The following is an 18,858-nucleotide window of genomic DNA, read 5'->3' on the forward strand; positions in this document are numbered from 1 at the left end:
CGATGCTCAGGTTGAAGCATTGAAAGCAGAAAACATCAGGGCTGAGTCCCTACGAGGATCGAGACAACGGCTAGAACAAAAGGAAAACGGCGCCTACTATGTTAACGGACGCATCTGGGTTCCACTTTATGGAGACTTACGCGAGCTTGTGATGGATGAAGCACATAAATCTCGTTATTCAGTACATCCTGTGTGACAACCCTAAAAATTTCAGGTATCCGTACGATTAATTTATATTTAATTACTGCTCAATTACTGTGCTTGCTTACAGTTGTAAATAAACTTCTACATGATTTCTGAAATATATATAACCAGGCCTCATACTTTATTTGCTGTCACTCTATCATTTACATACAGAACTTTAGTGACAATCTTGATGCACAAAAGCACAGTAGCACAATGAACGGATAACCCATTAAACATGCTGATATAGTCAGCATCAGGCAGACACTGCCTCTAAGGCCTGTATGAGCCAGAGATAGTTTACTACACTAGTAGAGAGTGTGGGGATAAGAGGGTTGTAGAACTGCGTCACTAGGTGATAGATATAGTGACCGGATGTGCCTAAAACGTACTTTAAGTACAAAATTCAGCACTTTAAATAAAAATTCAGCATTAAGCTAACTGATAAAGTGCCAAAACATGAGAAAAATATTACTAGACACTTTCCAAAGTGTCGGGAATAAGTTATGTCACTAAAAATAGTATTGACGACACTTTAAAGCTTTATTAAGCACTTTAACGGATTGATATCCAACTGAACAACCGGACTTAACCCGGAACCTAAAAATATTGTCAATGACACTATTTTTGTTTTTCTGAGCCAGTTAGGGTCCCCAAATACCCTAATACCCATTATATATTACTACACACTATTACACTAAATTTAATCCCTAACTAAACTAATTATAACTTAGCTAAATTAGTTGAAAACAAACCATGATACCCCCCAACCGATCGGATATCTTCCATGGGGGGGACACACTTTTGAATTAATGGATTATTTTATTAAGAATGCTTCATATCTAGAAGACATTTAACCTATTGGTTAATAGTGGATGATGGATTATAAAATTACTTGTAAGACCACCAACTCATTTATTCTAACACTTCAAAAAAATTTGGCACTTTCTTTCTCTCTTGGCTTGAGTTCGGCCGAGAGCACACCCACACACACATCACTTCCAATTTTAGACATTGCAATTTTATATACATTCAAGTGTGGAGGATCACGTATGAGGAACTTCGGTGCACTCGGATTGTGAAGGACCTCGCTACATTGCTTTTATCCACTCATTTTTCGACTAGTTTCTTCCCTAGCCTCGAGCTAGTAGTAAGTGACTCTAAACGCCTTCTTGATCTATTCTAAAGTGGTTAATATGAACTTTGTCGGTTAAAAATCACGAACATACGAGATTACATATTAAAAGTTTACTAAAATGATAAACATGTTGGATAAAGGCAATAGAGTTGTGTAAAACTTGCAAGACTTGTTTTGTTATGATTATTTAGTGTTGTTTCATGCTAGTATTAGTTCGGATCGTCATCTAACCTGACTTAGTCATGTTCATGGAACATGACCTAGTGTATGTTAAAGTGTGAAAAGTGGTTAGATGAAGAACACTACTACTATTAACCATGAACTTGTGTAAAAACAATATTTCTTATGAAATTGAGTCCTAAACTAGTAGATCTAAGGATCTACAAGTGGTATTTTTGAAAAACCAAGTGTCAAGTGAAATCATATTTTCTAAACCGGATCTTTCATAAACAAGGGTGATTTTTGTGAACACACGAGTGTGTAGACACTTGTGAAACAAGAAGTTTTGACAAAGAATTAATTTTGTAAATTTTGACAAGAAGTTGTGGAAATGTATTTCCTTTAAAAACAAGATTCACAAGAAACCGAGTTTATTTATAAAAAGGTCTACTAAAAATATGGGGAAATTACTACATATTTTACGCAAACCACAAGTTCATGTAATTTTTGCGACTTATATCTACTTTGACTAGTTGATGGTTTGAATATTGTTTATTGTTGATTGAGAAAATTGTTGATTTGAATTTTAAAAGAAAATGATACGCTTGAAAGCGTGGCCACCTCCAGTTACAGGGGAAACTCTGGCGAAATTTTTCCAAAAATCTAACACTTGTAAATATTTTTATCACAAGTGTTATGACTATATTTTTAACTTGTTTTCCCGAATAACTTTCGCCACGGTTTTTATTACAAAACTTTTTAAGTGTCGGAGGTGGGATTTTCACAAATAAACTTGCTAAAATATATATTTAGAATATATATTTTCATAACAACACTTGCGTAAATTTTTGTGATTATTTTGCAAACTATCTAAATATTATTTTTAGAGTAAAAATAATATTACCGAATGTTAACAACTCCAAAATAATACGAACGCCTTCACAATAAATATTAAGTTACAACGGTATTATTAATACCACCCGATCTTTAAACATAACTCACGCATTTTCGGAAAAATACTAGTGAACGCGTATTTTGACAAAAGTATTATTTTGGGAAAAATTATAAGGATTAAAATATAATATTTTTGGGAAAAATATTTATATTTTGGAGAAAGGATTAACATATATTTTTATGTGGGACTTAATAATATATTACGAAAATTCACAAACGCACATGTATTAAAACCCCCATCCTTGGGAAGGAATATATTTACCAAACAATTACAAAGTATAAACACGAATAGTTGTCTAACTATTTCCCAAAAACTTAAACCCTTAAGCTAAGGCACGGCCGTCCGTCTAATAGAAGTTGGTACGTGTAGGTCGTCGCACAGCAGGTTGACTGGGAGATACTTTTTAGAGACGCACTTCGGTGAGTTCATGTCCCCCCTTTTCTTTTAACTGTTTTCAGTTTTACAACTTCGGGGGTGAAATACATGTTACATATTGATTACAAACGGTTTAAACATGGTATGATTAGCTAAGGAAATCACTGCTAGATCACGTGAATGGATAGGCTATTATCGTAAGACCATTAATCCTTGTATAAGGACCGAGAGGCATGAGTGATAGATCTATCGGGTGTTGCGAGCCCCACACATGAGCCAGCGTGAGGCTACATGTGGTGACTATGTCGTTCCGCCGGAAGGACCGGTATGAAATACGCGTTACAGGTTTGAGTGCTTCCTAGGCCATTTCACTTATTAATGTATTAGCTACACATTAATTGATCTCTTTTTCCTTATTGCTACATACCAGGAATTTTCATACATACAGACATTTTACAAAGGTTTTACTTACTCACTTACACATGAACTCGCTCAACAATTTTTGTTGATTTTTCCTACTTACATGTATTTCAGGGAACTAAGGATTCTGGCACGGTATGCTACGTTTTCCCGCTGCATAAGAGTTTCGAGGTCATCCAAGTTTAGGGGATGTGACTTTTACCTGGACGAGTCACAGTCCTTAAACTGCGTTTATTTCATGTTGGTGTTGTGTCTTTCAAACAATGTTTTTTATGTTATCAGGTTGTAGTGTCCGTTGCATGAGTCAGCGCCTTAAGACAATGTTGTGTTACTTATGTTTTAAAACTTAATTCAATGGATGATCTTGCATGGTTTTATTTTCATATAGCTTTGTTATGATTAAGCTATGGTATTAAGAAGTCACACCAAATTAACCACGCTTCCGCAAAGCCAGGGTGTAACAGCTTGGTATCAGAGCTCTGATCATAGCGAACTAGGATTCTTTCTCGAGTCTAGACTATGATCACTAGGGCTCTCATGAAAACATTTTTACATTGCATACCACTTAAGTCCAGATCCAAAACGTTTTTACAAACAAATGTTGAGCACATTTTATTTATTATTTATAGGCTCAGTCTGGGAGGCTAGTGGGACTAGGAAGAGCAGTCTGAGAGGCTGGGGGGCTAGTGGGACTAGGAAGAGCAGTCCGGGAGGCTGGGAGGCTAGTGGGACTAGGAAGAGCAGTCTGGGAGGCTGGGAGGCTAGTGGGACTAGGAAAAGCAGTCTGGGAGGCTGGGAGGCTAGTGGGACTAGGAAGATCAGTCTGGGAGGCTGGGAGGCTAGTGGGACTAGGAGAACTATTTGATTGCGTATTGGTGACTAATATGTTTATTTGACTATGTGATTGATTATTTGTGCATATGCGTGTTTGTATTACAGACGACCTGCCTTCATCCGGCCTTGGAGAGTCGGACACCATAGACCCCATGCCCATAGTATCAGACGGCATAGTCTCATCAGAGCACGAGGTGTATACCTCAGATACTACCAGCACGGACAATGATGATTTCCAGCCATTTGCGCTGCCCAATGACGTGGCTGAGCCCGCTGATGGCCCTATCACTAGAGAGTTGCCGCTCGCGGTGATCCCTGCCCCTGTACCCCTTGCCGCTTACCCTATTGTTGATATGCCCTTGACGTAATCGCTGACGACAACGTCGACTTGTTTGATGAGGACCCACTCGAGGATGACTTGGAGGGTGAGGCCCTTATTGCTGCTGGTGATCTCCTACTTCTCGCTGATGCTCCTGCGGAGGAGGCACCCATCCACTCACCGACCCCGACTCCTTTGAGTCCGTGACATCTGCACCTTCACATGCGCAGGGAGTGCAGCATCATTCGCACGACACGGACCCTGATATGGCATCATCCGCTGCACCTGCCCCTGCCCCTAACTTTGAGTTTGGTCATGACGTTGATGACGATTCGGATCCTGTTTTCCCACCGGGCTTTCATCCCGATCATGACATTGAGTTTATTCACTCAGATCAGCCCATGAGGGACCCTGTTGACCCCATGTTTGCTGATCCTGCAGATTTTTGAGATGAAGTTTGACGATCCGGAGCCTGCAGTGGCCCCGAGCCAGTAGTTGCTCCAGACCCCATATTCGAGCATGACCCTATTCATGCTGATGTACCCGCTGTTGATCCTTTGATTGATGAAGTACCTATCGATGATTATCCTATTGTTGCTCCACTGTTGGAGGATGAGCATGCTGTTGATGCTCATGTTGATGCCCCTCACATTGCTGATATTCCCGCTGAGCCTGTTGTTGTCTCCCCTCTTCCTGACCCTGTGCCCGTGCAGTTCGATCATGCACCTTTTTGGTCATCGACACGCGCACACCCGAAGTGAGTGGATAGACGATGCTAATGGTCACCCACCTTTCGAGTTTCCTGTGACGCCCCTTGTGACTCCTGTTTCAGCCCCTGTTTCAGTTCCTATGGAAGCATCTTTGTTCCCACACTCACCACCGATACTCACCACACCGTTACATGACCCGGAGCCTGCACTCGAGCCAGCTGCTACACCATTTGGGCCAGCTTGATGTTGCGCCTGCTGAACCTACACCTTTACGTGATCACGATCCTGTTTCTTTTTGGTCTGCCATACATTGCACCCCTTATATCTACCTGCATCGGCCAATCTCCTCATTTGTGAGATGTTCGTTTTTACACCCGCAACCGCTGACATTGCTCCTTTCCCCTAAGAAGACCAACGTCCATTGTGCCTAGATGCCTATAGCTTCCTTTCAGAATATGACCGCACCTCGGGGAGGTACTTCAGGTCAGCACCCGCATAACGATTCATCTGCTACAACAGCATATTCCCAACTGCACAGGTCGCACCATTTGCTACATTCACCTCTACAACATCGGATGAGCCATCTCGATGATTCCTATTGTACACTGTGCTGAAGTTAGACCCTTACATTATAAAGGCCACACGCGAGATGAGTTGCTCCTGTAACATCAACTACAGTTAAGGATATGAGTCACAGAATGTTGGAGCCTGAGCTGACGCCACAATTGGCAACTTCAAATGCGAAACATTACATAACCGAAAACATGACTTGAGTGTCTACATCACAAGACCACATATTGTCTGAAAAGTTTATGCAAAATACCACTTTCTCCAGCCTGTCTATCCCCAGCATGCTTTGATCCGCCGCATACATCAAGACTCCTTTGTGCTCTTGACCTTTGTTCTTTCACCATTCCCGGGATTCTGATGTTCATTTCTAAACTATCGAGCGGTAGAGCAAATAATTACTTCAACGTATATACAAGCTCGAGGAGGGACTCACGCACGTTAACAGTATACTTTTCTTTCCTCCTCCACCTCAGTCACCAGTATAGTTGATTTCTGGATTAAGCGGATTGCATTACGCTTGGGAAAAGACGCTAATGATAAGCGGGGATTGCGAAGACTTTTGAGGATCACTTCTAACCACGTAATTGTGATGCACTGATATACTTGTTGGACAAGGGTAGGGTGACCCTGTGTCCCTTCTGATGTGATGCATTTTGGTAAGACACAGTGATTGTGGCCGGAGGATAATGAAAGCCCGATCATCTTTAAACACGCGACAATACTTATGACTAATGACTGACGAAAAATATCGTCGCTATGCTCTCACTAAGCACGTTGATGATCTACATATTTGTGCTATAACTATAATACCACATGTTTACTTGCTACGTTCCTATTTGCAAGCTGTGCTATAACTGTGATGATATGTGATTAATCGTTAAACAAATGCGTATTTACGTAAACGTAATATACCTCTGAGGTCTTATTCGTTAAATAGGGACTTGTATGCTCGTGTCCTTACTAAGACCCGATGTAACATTCCTATTTTTATAAGAATTATAAGTTTGGTTAAATTTATTAACCACTAGTAACTAGTAACTAGTTTATTTTTAGTATAAATATTCAACCCAAATAGTTTTAAAAACTATTTTTTATATAGTTGGTTGAAATAATATTTTAATTAATTGGCCTGTATATGGGTGACCTTTCTAATAAAATAAAAGTCTATAAAAACTTATGCTATTAGACAGGTATATTACGGGTAAGTCGACGGTTAGAAATATGAAGTACATAGACAGGCCTAGGAATCATATAATAAATTATAAAAATACATTGTATTTTGAATCTACTCCGTTTCTAATGAAACTTGGTTCAAAATGTAGACCAAAAATATTCTCGTTCAAATGACATATTCATTATTTTGTAGAACGTTATATTTTAGAAGTTATACGCGCCAAATAAGTAAAGCAGTTGAATTAATTATAATAATAAAATATATATATTTGAAATTTGGAACATATTTCGAATTTCCATTTCATATTTCGAATCCCAATTTTATTTAATATAATAATATATATAACTAGCCTTTAAAAAAAATAAAGGGACATATGTCAGAAAATTTAAACTAACATGTATTGTTAGTTGTATATATGTTTGAAAATATTAGTTAAGATGATATACGTGTCAATTAGAAAGAAATAAATAATATTAAATTAAAAGTGAAAACAAATGTAAAGTAGGAATGATAGACATGTGTGTATGGTTATTGATACGTGGATCTTATATGGCTTCCAAGCTTTTAGTATAAATAAGGTACCTTACACACCATCAAAATTGTTCACTCAATTTTTCTTTTCCACTCTCTCACTAGAAATCGCCAACTTCTTCTCTCTCTCTAAATATTTATTATTTAATAAAGCCTTGCCCTGTTTTAAGTGTTTTAACTCCCGATCACCGCTACCCTTTTCCGATTGATCTGAGCCTCATAATATATGTCAGGGCTCTGCCCGACTAAGTTGTTGGGATTCTATCTCGGGACATCGGGACAAGGTTGAATTAGGGGTACTACACTTATCACGAGTGTATTATATATTTTTTTAGCCCAAAAGTTATACCCAAAATTTATACCAAGAAATTTTCTAGTTGAACCCTAAAGTTACCCAGTGGGTCCATTCTTTTTTCTCACCGTTTTATTCTCTTTTTGCTTTTTGTGATTTACCCAAAAATATTATTTATTATTCTATTTTGTAAACAAATCTCATCAAAAGTCATATCTATTATTTTATTTACCCAATAGGAAACCCTAATTGAGACACCCAAGTAGTCCTGCACAACTCCTAAAATTTTCAGAACAATCAGAATCAGGATCAGGGCCCCTAAAACTTAGGAGGGGTAAAACCTAGCTGATAATTATCATCATAATTTGATGTAGGATGTAAATTTCGTCAAACTGTCAACTCAGCAAGCCTACTGGGACACGAAGCTACCCTACCCTAAAATGTTACCCGTCGCGCCACGCGACAGGACCAGGTGTCCCTGTCGCGACACGCGAGGAAGTCGAAATTTCAGTATAAATAGGGGGGTTGGCACTTGAATTCTGGCTTCGGTTCGACGATAAAATTCGTCATATACACTGAGTTATAGCGGATTTACTACCAAACACACACAATCCCGAAACATTGCTACGATACAGGATATTAACTCGATCGCTGCTACGATTCAATGTCCGATTGATCTAAACTATCAGATGAATGTTTAAGTGCTGCTCAAATTGAGTTATCCTTTGTCATTAGTCGTGATTCCGACAGGATGTTTGAGTACCACCCGAACTCGAGGAATACTCTGTCATTCGTTGTGAATCCGATGGATGTTTAAGTGATTGCACTTTGTCATTCGTCGTGAGGGTTTTAATCTCGTGAGTTTATCGTAAATGCTGTATTAGTTAAATACCTAGTTTTCATATGCATTATAGTTTAAATTAGGTTATCAGGCTTATCAGTAGACTAAACTCTACCCATACATTTACAATCAAAGTATATGCTAATTCTCAGAAGAAATTGAATCAGGAAGCTTGTTAAATACTACATGCTTATAATGTGAGTCATTCTCTTGTTATCAACTGTTTTACAAAACTCCAAGTTATTTTCAAAGTTATAATTATAGGGATTAAGTCTTTGTAATCACCAAGTTACAGCCGGTATGTGGGGTTTTGTATACATTACTTGATAAGCTTCAACATTGGGGCAGCCAATGGGTGATATGACCATAATCACAGACACCACTAGACAGGTGGGCCAGTGGGTCGAGTGATAAAGTACCGTGGGTAGTTGGTTTGATATCAGAAACATTGTAATCGCTCTTAATACTGTAAATTATAACAAATCTGTTTTGTATAAAACCTATAAAACCTGAATGAACTCACTCAGTATTTCCTCGCTGACAAAACCTTTTTAAAACGCGTTTCAGGTAGTTACAGTAGATTGGAGTAAGGATTGGATCCGGCACTGAAGGACTTCAAGAAGTGGCTTATTTTATTAATTGAATCAAATTAAGAAATCTTGTTTTATAAAATTAAATTTATTTATATTAAAGCTACCATTGTAAAACATGGGTTTTATCCCATCGATTTAATAAATAAAATCCGGTGTTTTCTAAACTCTGATATTTTTCCTAACTCACGGTCCTGATGAAATTTCCGCTGCAATATTTTTCAAAAAAATAATCACCGATACCACGTGGCTGTTCGAGGCTCCCGATTCCGTCCAGGATGGGGTCGGGGCTCGTGACAGTAAAAGGTGGTATCAGAGCTAAGCCACTACTTTAAGCCTATAAGTGTTGTGATAATAATACTTAAGCTTAAATGAAAGAGTTAGGAGATTGCTATTAACTGGTAGCATATCTGATAACATTTAGACTTGAACATAAGATGCCTTAGTATAAGCTAAGCCACTTGTTTAAAGAATTAGGTGTTGTAATAATACCTAAGTTTAAACGGAGAATTAGGAACTTAATATTACCTAATAACACTCGATATTTAGACTTGAACTTAAGAATTTTTGCCTTAATATAAGTTTCAAGATAAATTACTTATATAAGTATAATGTAATGGATATTGGTATGCCATAAGAATGACGATTAGCAGGCAATAGCACTTAATTGCTATTTATTCTTGCTTATTGATATTACTTGGTCTAGAATAAGATATGTTATGGGAATACAAATTTCCTTGATTCTGGATAAAAGCCCTAATAAAAGAGGCACTTTTAAAAAGATACTATTTATGGGAAATAGAAAATTTTCTCCGACAAAACTGGGTATAGAGTAGCAGACTCTCCAGCTTGTCTGGATATACTGAAGTTACCCTCCGGCGCGAACCGGATAAGACGGGGTAAAGAATATGTCAAATCAGTGACAAGATTTCCCTAAATAATATCATGACCTGATATCTGATTTGTTTTTGGAAATATGAATCTGTTAAATACATTGACCTGATAAATGGTATGTTTATTTCAGCATGTGAAATATGTGATTATATAGATAGGTATATCTATAAGGAAATCCAAAAACCATAAGGATTGACAATTTGAAATAAAGCACAAGCATCTGTGTCTAGATTTCTTTATCAGGAATCTCTTTTCCAATATCAAAACATTATTTTGTTTGATCATTTACCTCGTAACTCGTACAATAAGAACCCTTTAAAGTTGGGATATCATCAAAAGTATAAGAATTTCCAATACGTTACTATAAACCATTAACGCAAGTAAGAAGCATATAAAGTTGTGCTAATACACAAGAAAACACATGAAACTTAAATTATACGTCCACAAAGGTCAAAGTATATCACATACGACTTCCAAGGCAAGACCTTTGAAAAATATAAATTAGGCACGATGACACCAATGCTAATTCCGTCAGTAGAAAAACTACTAATAAAAAAGAAGCATTTTGCCATATGATCCTACAACCGACATAAATCTCGCTGAGGTACGTTGTAACAAGATTTCACAATTATCGGTGCACAGTCTAATCAGAGTCATAATTATTATCACTGCAAAAGGAGTCATATACCTTTGCAAATTCCCTATTTTTATTTTATTCAACATTCCCTAGTAATGTCACTTAACAACAGTTATCACACGAAATTCCAGATAAAGTTTTTATATTTCTTTTCGTTGAAATTCTGACTTCTACATATAATAAGTTGACTTTCGCATTTCTACTTCTTCTAAATGGTCATCATACCATGAGGATTTCTTTCATAGTAGCAAATATTGATCCATTCCATTTCTTGGTAAATCCACACGTTACACATGCACTGTTTGTTGCGCATGTGGTTCATTTGAGTTATGAAGACCATAGGAGGGCATCATTCCAATTTGTTGTTTCATCAAAAGTTCAAATCTCGTTTTGCTATACTTGATCTTTGCATTGTAAAATCGCAATTTTTGCAAAACAATAATTCTTTAATATCGAAACAATGAATTTCTTGAAAAACTCGATTTTCTTTTGAAAGGTATACATGGTTTCGGTTATGATCATGTCCGAACTTCCTTATTAAAACTTGTTTTATTCAACACCAGTTAACTTGCTCGCAATACATATTTAATTCAAAATCCCCTATGAAGGATTAAAGCTATCATATTTAAAATAGTACCCACAAGCACTTCATTTGTTTTGAATCATAACATGCTTTCTTAACCTTCGACTTCACTAAATTATTTCTTTGATCACGATCACCTTGTGGTGACGTTTTCACAAAATCTGAAGCTTACGCTAATCTCAGATTTAATTATTTAATTATTTAATTATTTATATTAAATCCGCTTTATACAAGCAATCTTAAAACAAACATGTGCTCAGATAATGATACACAAATTTATTTCATAATTCGGTATATTCTCATTTAAGTTTATGTTAATTTCATAAAAAAAATATTAATAGTAATAGTATTAGTATTATTTTTAAATACTCGAGTTATTGTCAGGGGCAGATATTGAATAGCCTAGCCTTAGTTAGGCATGGACTGATCAACCATGCTTAAACAAGGCAGCACTAACCAATATCCAACCATGATAATAACTATTTAATGTATATAAATTAAGTCATCATACTTATTTAGTAAATTTTAATTATAAATATACCTTGTACTGTAAAGAGAAAACATATTTTCATAAAACAATAACAAAAATGAGAGGGACGAATAAAATTATATAAAATTGTGTATCACATGTTTTGAAGTAACTATGTACCATAACAAGAAAATAACTATATAAGAATATTATAGTAGTCATCAACTACGTTGGGTTAGGAGAACATTGTAATATATAAAAGAATAGTCCCCGTTTTCACTTATTTACAAATACATTTCACAACGTTATATGGTTTCAAGATAAAAATAAGTAATCACATAAAATTAACCCATTTTTTTACAAAATATTTTGGTACAATAAATATTTTACCCATTTATTTACAACTTTCATTTAACATTATAAATAATAATGATTTATTTTACAAAATAATAATAATACTAAACTATTTTGTAATATAACAACTTCATTGCAGTATTTTGAAATATATATTACATAGTAAATATAAATATTTTACATAGTATAGTAAAATACTAAAATAATATTTATTTCAAAGTGGTAACCATATAGTAAAAATGCGTAACAAATAATATGTCTTACATTTGCTTTACAAATATACTATAATAGTTAGTCATGCCAAAACAACTTGGAACTCTAAACAATGATACACTAACTCTATCGTCTTCTGGTATATCTTTGTAAATTCACTTATCTCAGCACATTGATTTTTCATACTTCAATATTTGAACAAATCATTTTTCATGCTTTCATTTCATTTGAACCTATCAATTCTAAGTCTTCCTCAGTTACCAATCAAAGTAAACTTTCTTTTGACAAAGAATTTTATTGATTCTAGAAATCCTTCACATTCATTTTAAATATCTATTGATCATATATCTATTGGTTTGAACCTACTCACTTTGGAAATTATATCATTGCATCTCATTCATTTGTCATCAATTTCTTGAACTAATTCAGTTGAACCATTGAATCCTACTTATTGTACAACTCGTATTCACAAAATTTGATATTTTAATTCTGGGTCATCTACCTTAATATTATTTTTATTTGACTAAAATATGACATAAATCTAAAAGAAATATCGTAACCCAAATCTCGAGGACGAGATTTAAAACAAGGTGGGGAGGATGTAACATTCCTATTTTTATAAGAATTATAAGTTTGGTTAAATTTATTAACCACTAGTAACTAGTAACTAGTTTATTTTTAGTATAAATATTCAACCCAAATAGTTTTAAAAACTATTTTTTATATAGTTGGTTGAAATAATATTTTAATTAATTGGCCTGTATATGGGTGACCTTTCTAATAAAATAAAAGTCTATAAAAACTTATGTTATTAGACAGGTATATTACGGGTAAGTCGACGGTTAGAAATATGAAGTACATAGACAGGCCTAGGAATCATATAATAAATTATAAAAATACATTGTATTTTGAATCTACTCCGTTTCTAGTGAAACTTGGTTCAAAATGTAGACCAAAAATTTTCTCGTTCGAATGACATATTCATTATTTTGTAGAACGTTATATTTTAGAAGTTATACGCGCCAAATAAGTAAAGCAGTTGAATTAATTATAATAATAAAATATATATGTTTGAAATTTGGAACATATTTCGAATTTCCATTTCATATTTCGAATCCCAAATTTTTTTAATATAATAATATATATAACTAGCCTTTAAAAAAAATTGAAGGGACATATGTCAGAAAATTTAAACTAACATGTATTGTTAGTTGTATATATGTTTGAAAACATTAGTTAAGATGATATACGTGTCAATTAGAAAGAAACTAGAAATAGCACCCGCCGCGTTGCGGTCGGGGCCACATATATTACGCGCCACGTTTGGCAAACAAAACACCATTTTTTTAACCCATAAAAAAACTACAAGCCAGAGGCTCGCCACAATACACCAAGGGAAGCAAAAAGGAAAAGAAATATAATAAACTAAATCATACAGCAGTAACATCCAGCAAAGGCATATTAGCACAACATCCAAGTGAAATGAAAGTCACCTAAGTTGTTTCTTCTTCCTGCCATAATTGTTGTAACTGATGATACGCAAGCTTTGTAATAGTAATATATGACATATTCAATCGAGCGCGCACGTACACCAACCGTTGCGGGCCCAATAACTACCTGCAATCACCATCACCACCTAACTTAGGTACACAGGTCTGTAGATTAGGCAAACCAACTAACCAACAGTTAAAATCCCAAACTTATTGTTTAACCTCGCGTACGAAATTAACTCCTTGGTGTCTGAATCCGGAACACCCTCGACAATAATAGCCACAACTCTGATTGTAGGCTGTTTGAGAGCAAGTTTCGATGAAGCAGCAGTACTGTATACGTTTCCAAAATATCAATAATCGTAAATTAACATAATAAAGGTTTTAAATTAACTTAGAACTAGCCTTCGGAATGATGCAAAGTTTATGAATACATCAGCAATAGGATGGGCAGCACAAGCTGCTTCAATGCTGCAATATGGATGTAAAATAGTTTGTTATAATGTTATTGCCAATATAAGGTTTGATAGTGTTACAAGCAGAAATATATATATAAAGATAAAACATACGTTGAATGTACTGGTATGGCGATTTCCTCTTGGCCAAAAAATAATTTCTAAAATCCCTCAGAAACTGGGTTGATGATTCCAGCAACTGAAGGTGTTTCCCTCCCTAAAACATTTATTAAACACTTTATATGACATTAGTCAAAAGCTAAATAGTAATGAGTACACAAGTATTTAAAGTTCATAAAAAATTAATGATGGTTGGGGGATAAGGAAAACTTAACGCACCACAAAGGAAGTCAAAATCAAGCATCCGTTGAATCGGCAATTGCTTATAGTTATAGAACAATGCTTGCGTTGTACGAGAGAATATTTATCCGGTTGCCCTGGTGCTCCCTGAATGTAACTAATGTAAATAATATATTTTCCACATATAAAAAACCAAGCCAAAAAAAAATTCAAATAAACACAAAAAATATGATTAATATTCAGTGTGATTAGAAAAGCATCAAATAAAGATATATTGCAGTTGAATAAAACATCCCAAAATGAATGTTGTTACCATTTTCTACAACTTATATAACATAACATGTGATGTTTATCCCACTTTTGTATCCCCAAAACTATAACTTTTTTGCAAAAACTAATACTAAAAGTTTTATCAAAAAATAATTTAAACCAAACATTTGATGTTTTCAATAACTGTGGGGTATTGGGCTTGGGTTGGGGCGTGGGTTGGGTGAAAATGCCCAAGCCACCACCCCGGGTGGGCCTGGGTTGGGGCGTGGCCCAAGGGGCGGGAGTTTGAAGCCGGGCGTGGGGCGGGCTAGCGATGCTATGTGGTGGGCTCCTATTCGCTTTGTTGGCCATGTCATAGCGGGGTAATTTAAATTTTAAGTTGTAACCGTTTGGCCAAGCCAAGCGGTCACCCCAACCCCAACAGTCAACATCACTATAAATATAACCCCAACCCCACCGGCTACCCCATCCCAAACCATCGTTGTCCACCGCTACCCCAACCAAAACCCACTTGATCGAACCCGCTACCCCAACCCACTTGATCGATGGCCTCTTGGACCCACGAAGAAGAGCTAGCTCTCGTCACAAGCGTCGTTGACGCGATGAAGGGGCGAGCCATGTGTCAACTCATAATAGCACAACAAATAGATCAAATCAGACACAACACAACGACAAATGACTCAAATCAGATCACAATAGTCCAACAAATCCATCACATTTCTAATAACCAATGCAAATAGTCCTGGTCTTCAAATATTCAAATCCTAATTCAAAACCCTCAATTATTACTGCAGTCATAACCAGATTTGATTCATCATAGATTGAACAATAAAAAACCATAAATTATGGATTCAATTGAAAGCAACACAGATCAAATCATGCACATCTTGGAACTATCGAGTACATTATTATATAGATTGATAATATCTAACATAGTTAGGGTTATGGATAGAAAAAAGCCCTAATGCAAATATGTGGAGATGAATGTGCGGAGTTAAGGATCTAAACGAAAATGTAATACGAAGAATGTCCTTCAACCTTCAAAAAACGTCAAACTTACAGTGTAAAAAGGGATAGCCGGAATATCGCTTGAACCCTAATCGGGTCTTCGTTTCTTGAAGTCACCGCCATCGGCAGAAACAGAACCACCGCTGTGACCTTCTTAATCGTCGATCGATGGCTCCCTCTTTCTATATCTACTCTCGTGGCGCTCTATCTCTTCAAACATGGTTCTCTCTCTCCTTCGCCGGTGTTTTGTATCGCATATAAGAGATCGTTGGTGGATGTTCTTAAAAGAAAAGCAATGTGTCCACAAACTACAAAGAAACACTAATATCACTAAAACCCTAATGTCAATTTTGAGCCTGATATAAGAGGCATATAAGAGATTGTTGGTGGATGTGCTTAAAAGAAAAGTAATGTGTCCACAAACTACAAAGAAACACCAATATCACTTAACCCTAATGTCAATTTTGAGCCTGATATAAGAGGAGGAAGGGAAGGGATGAGTATTTTGGCTGATGTAGGGTGAAAGGGTGGTGTCGGAGTGTTGATGAGGGTGAAGTGATGATAGAGAAGCATAGGACACAAACAGCCCAGCAGCAGTAGCATACCGTTTTCTCAAAACCACCATACAACATTGGAAGCAAAATGTACAACCTCTATTGCATAGAATTGTTGTAAATTAGAGTATTATATAATAAATAATATTAAATTAAAAGTGAAAACAAATGTAAAGTAGGAATGATAGAAATGTGTGTATGGTTATTGATACGTGGATCTTATATGGCTTCCAAGCTTTTAGTATAAATAAGGTACCTTACACACCATCAAAATTGTTCACTCAATTTTTCTTTTCCACTCTCTCACTAGAAATCGCCAACTTCTTCTCTCTCTCTAAATATTTATTATTTAATAAAGCCTTGCCCTGTTTTAAGTGTTTTAACTCCCGATCACCGCTACCCTTTTCCGATTGATCTGAGCCTCATAACATATGTCAGGGCTATGCCCGACTAAGTTGTTGGGATTCTATCTCGGGACATCGGGACAAGGTTGAATTAGGGGTACTACACTTATCACGAGTGCATTATATATATTTTTTAGCCCAAAAGTTATACCCAAAATTTATACCAAGAAATTTTCTAGTTGAACCCTAAAGTTACCCAGTGGGTCCATTCTCTTTTCTCACCGTTTTATTCTTTTTTTGTGATTTACCCAAAACTATTATTTATTATTCTATTTTATAAACAAATCTCATCAAAAGTCATATCTATTATTTTATTTACCCAATAGGAAACCCTAATTGAGACACCCAAGTAGTCCTGCACAACTCCTAAAATTTTCAGAACAATCAGAATCAGGATCAGGGCCCCTAAAACTCAGGATGGGTAAAACCTAGCTGATAATTATCTTCATAATTTGCTGTAGGATGTAAATTTCATCGAACTGTCAACTCAGCAAGCCTACCCTACCCTAAAATGTTACCCGTCGCGCCACGCGACAGGACCAGGTGTCCCTGTCGCGACACGCGAGGAAGTCGAAATTTCAGTATAAATAGGGGGTTGGCACTTGAATTCTGGCTTCGGTTCGACGATAAAATTCGTCATATACACTGAGTTATAGCCGATTTACTACCAAACACACACAATCCCGAAACGCTGCTACGATACAGGATATTAACTCGATCGCTGCTACGATTCAATGTCCGATTGATCTAAACTATCCGATGAATGTTTAAGTGCTGCTCAAATTGAGTTATCCTTTGTCATTAGTCGTGATTCCGACAGGATGTTTGAGTACCACCCGAACTCGGGGAATACTCTGTCATTCGTTGTGAATCCGATGGATGTTTAAGTGATTGCACTTTGTCATTCGTCGTGAGGGTTTTAATCTCGTGAGTTTATCGTAAATGCTGTATTAGTTAAATAGTTTTCATATGCATTATAGTTTAAATTAGGTTATAAGGCTTATCAGTAGACTATACTCTACCCATACACTTACAATCAAAGTATATGCTAATTCTCAGAAGAAATTGAATCAGGAAGCTTGTTAAATACTGCATGCTTATAATGTGAGTCATTCTCTTTTTGTCAACTGTTTTACAAAACTCCAAGTTATTTTCAAAGTTATAATTACAGGGATTAAGTCTTTGTAATCACCAAGTTACAACCGGTATGTGGGGTTTTGTATACATTACTTGATAAGCTTCAACATTGGGGCAGCCAATGGGTGATATGACCATAATCACAGACACCACTGGACAGGTGGGCCAGTGGGTCGAGTGATAAAGTACCGTGGGTAGTTGGTTTGATATCAGAAACATTGTAATCGCTCTTAATACTGTAAATTATAACAAATCTGTTTTGTATAAAACCTGAATGAACTCACTCAGTATTTCCTCGCTGACAAAACCTTTTTAAAACGCGTTTCAGGTAATTACAGTAGATTGGAGTAAGGATTGGATCCGGCACTGAAGGACTTCAAGAAGTGGCTTATTTTATTAATTGAATCAAATTAAGAAATCTTGTTTTATAAAATTAAATTTATTTATATTAAAGCTACCATTGTAAAACATGGGTTTTATCCCATCGATTTAATAAATAAAATCCGGTGTTTTCTAAACTCTGATATTTTTCCTAACTCACGGTCCTGATGAAATTTCCGCTGCAATATTTTTCAAAAAAATAATCACCGGTACCACATGGCTGTTCGAGGCTCCCGATTCCGTCCAGGATGGGGTCGGGGGTCGTGACACCCGACCTAACCGACTCTCTTCTAGGAAGATGTCGACTCGAGGGAACACCGATACCAACAACCCTCTGCCGACGACAGAGGCGGAATTTCAACAACGCGTCTTACAGTTCATCGCACTGTACGAGGCCTTTCGCTCCGAGCGCAGCGGAGGTACCACCGGAAATAAACCACCCAACGGCTGCACCTACAAGCAGTTCTTGGGCTGCCAGCCCCTACATTTCGACGGCACTAGGGGTGCCGTAGCCTTCATGCGCTGGATTGAGAAGACGGATTCTGATTTGCGTGCGAGCACATGCGCCCCAGAGGATCAGGTCACGTACACTTCCGGGCTGTTCCGAGATGGGGCTCT

The 18,858-nt window shown here is 36.5% G+C and overlaps 1 long non-coding RNA gene across 1 annotated transcript; it reads right to left on the reverse strand.

Annotated features, from left to right (window-relative positions):
- Positions 1–13,563: 13,563 nt before the first annotated feature.
- LOC110942924 lies at positions 13,564–16,460 on the reverse strand. The gene is made up of 5 exons (XR_002594868.2): positions 15,817–16,460; positions 14,526–14,633; positions 14,301–14,403; positions 13,954–14,202; positions 13,564–13,858 (listed from the first exon to the last, which is right to left on the reverse strand). It is a non-coding gene; the product is annotated as an uncharacterized LOC110942924 (long non-coding RNA).
- Positions 16,461–18,858: the final 2,398 nt, after the last annotated feature.

Source organism: Helianthus annuus, chromosome 4, assembly GCF_002127325.2.
Source record: "Helianthus annuus cultivar XRQ/B chromosome 4, HanXRQr2.0-SUNRISE, whole genome shotgun sequence".
In the NCBI taxonomy this organism is placed as follows: domain Eukaryota; kingdom Viridiplantae; phylum Streptophyta; class Magnoliopsida; order Asterales; family Asteraceae; genus Helianthus; species Helianthus annuus.